We start from the raw sequence: 4,536 nt of genomic DNA on the forward strand, positions 1-4,536 counted from the left end.
CACCTGTTCCAAATAAGAGTAACATCGAACTGAAACTGCATACTCTTGCAGCTGTTTCTGAAAAGGCTGAGCTAAGGCAAGGAGAAAAAAAAAGAGCAAGATCAAAAAAGGACAGCTGCATTTCTTTTCAAACTGTGGTCTCTCTTAGCTGCTTCTAAGGAGTCCATGAAGACCAATTAAGGCAGAAGTTTAGATTGTTAAACAAAATCTACTTCATGTTTTATAAAGACATTCATTCTCTCAGTAGACAAGTTTTAAGTATTAAAAGACTAGCTTTCAATTTCACTTTGAGCTACCGGAACAAGAGGCTTCCTCATCTACTGGAGCTTTCTGCCCTTCAGTATGCAACCTCAAGTAACAAAAGAAAGTTAATTAATAGGAGGCTCTATTGCTAGAACCTTCCTCCTCATTACTTGCAGACCTATCTGAAATTATCAGCCTTACCAATGAAAGGAAAACAGAAAACTTTTCAGACTTTATCTGACTACTAGTTTTGGGCTTGGTTGGTTTGCGTTTTTGGTTGGTTTTGGTGGGTTTTTTTCTTGGGGGGGAAAGCACTGCAGGGGTTGTTTTTTGGTTTTGGGTTTGGTGAGTATTTTTCATTTTTTGTTTGTGTGTTTTTAGGTTTTTTTATGCTGCAGGAAGTTACTGGGAAAAATTTAAAATGAAGGTGTTTGAGGTGTGTTTACAGATTTTTAAGCACTGCTTAAAGAGATCAAAACTTGAAGCGCTCAAGGAAAAATCGGTTGTGAGAACAACCTTAAAATTACCAAACTTGACCACATTTTTCCATTAACATGTATTACTCAGTGAAGATGAATATGCAGAGTCTGTTATTAAGAGATTATCCAACAACATGGCAGTAAGCAACTAGAACAACAAAAACTGTAGATGCTTTTATAGATTTCTTTTTCCAGAAACTTTACAACATGCTTCACTATTTAGAAGATTGCAGCGATACCCGGGTGGCACTACTGAATTTCTCAACATCAAATTATTTTGCAAGAATTTACTGCATTGAAAAGTTCAGAAGTGTAAGGATTTACTTCTTCAGTTTGCAAGAGAATACTGCAATAAAATTGGTAAGTCAGTAGCTTCTGGTTTTTAAACTTACAAATGACTAAACTTAAATACCACCTTGATTAGCCTCACATGCTGTACAGTATCTCTTCGTCCTTGCCCACAGAATACACACAGCATCTGTTTCACACTCACTAGGCTCTCCTCCTACTCTTAAGTGCAACACTTCTAATACATGGCCAATAGTCATCTGGTTCCAGCAGAGCTTTTTTCCATTTGAAACTGGTGATAAAGAAAATAAGTTATCCCATGGTGTTGTCAGGAGAAAAATCTGAAGCCCACTTTTCTTTCAAAAGTACATCTGAAAGACTACCTAAAGGTAATCTTTGTAAAAGATATGAACAATAGTTGATAAACACCATAAATGGCAAAAATCAAGATTGGCTGTCACAGATAATTTGAAGAATTGCTTTTGTCAAGAGTGCTTTAACCATTACACTATGAACAAAACATGCGAAAATCACCAAACACACTCTGCTGCATTCCTCCAAGCCAGAACCAAGAATTTGGGAATAAAGGTAGATAGTCCACACTAATAGGATCAGTGCCCAGTTAACAAGATTACAGCTAAAAATGCTTTGCCACTGAAAAAGAGAGGAAAAAAGAAAAAAAGACAGCTGATGGCTGAGAACAATGAGAGTAAGCCCAGCAGAATACTGCGGACTTTGCATTGTGTCCTAAAGGCAGATCAGATTGTTAGAATGTTAAGCCTGGTTCAAGAGCCTTTTGTGAAAAATGAAGGTAATAATTAACAAAAATTTGTGCATCAAGAACATACTACAGCTTAAAAATCTGTAGAGCATTTACAGGTTTTGTAAAACCCCAGAGACAAGTTCAGAAACTTGGCTACTCTTCCCAGAAACAACAGTAAGTAATGAAGTCAAAGATTTGCAGGTCTAAAAGGGTTTAGAATATTCAGAGAATAAAGACATTCCAATCTCAATTTTTGCTATTTTATGTGCAAACAATATGTTCTGTTACAGTGGGAGCACCAAGGCCCCCCTTGTTCACCTTCCACAACAAGTGAAGGCTCACAGCTGACCCCACAAAAGCAGCACTAAAGAACTTAACTCCCAAACTGAGATTTTGCTCATTAGCTTTTTTGCAATCAGCCAGAAAGGCCATCAAATCAACCTTAAAAGCTATAAAAAAATTTGCTTGGTTCCATATAATTCAAGTGACACTGCAAACTTAGTAATGATAAGATAGCATGTCTGAAATCTCATCTAAAGGGCAGAAATCAGTTTTAAGAACTGGTGCCCAAAATGAATGAGCAATCCATACCTCACCTATTATTTCAGTTTTGTGAGTTAAAGAAGCACAGCAGACCACTTTAGGAAGCCAAAGCCACATAATGCAACTTCTAGTAAGCTGATCTTGGCCACTGCATTACTTAAGTAGATGAAAAGTAGAGAACTCCCTCATTCTTAAATGAGGAATGCAAGATTATGTGCCTGTTTCCCAGATGTGTAGCACTGGGATAAAAATGCTGCTGAGCCCAGCTTATAAAGCATGGCAATAGGAAAAGCTTAGAATGATTCCTTAATTTTCTATTAAATGGTTTATTTGTGGTGGTGTTGTTTAATTTACAAAAATTTTAATAAATGTATTGAAAGATTTTCCTTCAACTTGATTCATCCTTCTAAATATACTGAGCCAAGAACAGCTTATTCCAACTTGACAGCATACCATTATAAAACAATGGCAGAACATGTAGTATCAATCGCACATGCAAAATGACCCAAGTACAAAGTCATACATTCTCCCAGCTTAGCTGCTGCCAAAAAAACATGTCAGAAAAGCTTGAATTATCTGGAACAACATGCACAGTAACTTCACTCTGGTCTTAATCTTTGTAATCAGCTATTCAAAGACATATCCTTGTGAAGCACCTCAGTGATATGTCTCATTTGGTAGGCCAAGTCCTCCCCTTTAGATTCAGAGTACCATAGATTCTACTTCTACTAAACACACCGCATTTTAATGTTTGTTGGAAGAACTGTGCTGAGTCCCCTGCTCAGCTTCCTCTTAAAGACAGAAAACATAAAAATGCCATTTTAGATTTCTTCAAGCATCACCAGGTATCATACAGCCAGAAGACAACTAGTAACAGAAGCCTAGTCAAAGAACCTGTCAAGCAGCATTTGGTACATACAAATAGATCTAAAATTAATGCTGCTTCTGAAGGCAACAAAAGGTACTTCCAAGTTTTCTGAAAGACAGTTTTCTAGAAAAATACTACGAAGACTAATACTGTGAGAACCTGAAAGTGAAAAACTTTAAGACTTACTGACATCAAATAGATTACACACCTTTACCACAATGAGTCTATGAATCAATTTGAGTTGTTTTGAGTACTGCCTCACTTGTCAATTCTTATTCAGATTCTTGTAATGTTGTATTATTGGGAGCAGGGGAAGGAAAATACTGAGGAAAAACTTAAAGATGACTGCTGTAATTGAAGCTAGAAGCAAATTTTTCAACACGCAAGATTTCCAGTATTTCAGTTTTACCTAAAACGCTCTCACAGGGCATTTTAACCAAATCCAAGAACTTACTTTTAAACAGTAGTTCACTTCTGCTACATGGAAAAGTTGAAAAATTTGCAACTTAGGCCTCATTATAGCACCAAACATTCATTCACTTTTTCAAAAAAATAGCTTAAGAATGCCCGTTTTTCCAGTTTGTGATGAAACACCTGATATCCACTTGCTTTGGCTGTTTTCCCAGTTATCCCTGTTTTAGTGCTTACCAACACTGTGACAGCTTTCCAAAATGCAATTTCTAGTCTTTCAGTTGTGAAATAAAAGCATTGATTTGAAGAAAAGAGGGAAACGGTAGTCTAAAAGACTAAATCTGTTTTCACATAAGCAACTATTTAAGATGCAAGTGTTCCACTTAATTCAGGTATGTTTATTCTATTCCTGCAAAAAGCTGTAGTGAATGAGGACAGATGGCCAAGACAACACTGCCTCCTCCGCTATGTAGCTCCTGCTTACAGTCAGAACTCCAGCCAGTTGTGTTTGGGTGGGGGGGAGCCATTAACCTCAGAAATGCAGACTTGTTTTAGGTTTTGTTAAAGTTACTATATGATCTAGAATAGGTCATCATTATGACCTTACAATAGACTCTACAGGCCACTGTTGACATAGGTGCACACACAACAAAGTCAGGGAAGGGGTTAACAGATTAAATGGAATCCACAATTTGACCCAGTATCTAAACTGAAAGCGTTTCTGCAGCTCTAGGAAAAAAATTCCTTTACACCATAATACAAACATAACAAAAACTAACTTTAAAAACAATTATTAACAAAGTTTAAAAAAAGACCAACTTAACTGTACAAAGTCTTTCTGGAGAAAACTGAAGTTTCATTTAATCTATTCTGATGCAGGTTCAGTAGTTAGGAACTACTAACATAACATCTCAATGATCTCAAGAGAAATAACTCCTGGA

General features: G+C 36.6%; 1 protein-coding gene across 1 annotated transcript in view; it reads right to left on the reverse strand.

The window, feature by feature from the left end:
* The window catches only part of LOC104620660 (casein kinase I isoform alpha), a gene marked incomplete at its 5' end in the record, with an annotated part of 34,891 nt that overhangs the window by 28,610 nt on the left and 1,745 nt on the right, over positions 1–4,536 (reverse strand). The window lies entirely within an intron of this gene.

The sequence above is a fragment of the Phaethon lepturus genome, unplaced genomic scaffold (genome assembly GCF_000687285.1).
Source record: "Phaethon lepturus isolate BGI_N335 unplaced genomic scaffold, ASM68728v1 scaffold27445, whole genome shotgun sequence".
NCBI classification, from domain to species: Eukaryota; Metazoa; Chordata; class Aves; order Phaethontiformes; family Phaethontidae; genus Phaethon; species Phaethon lepturus.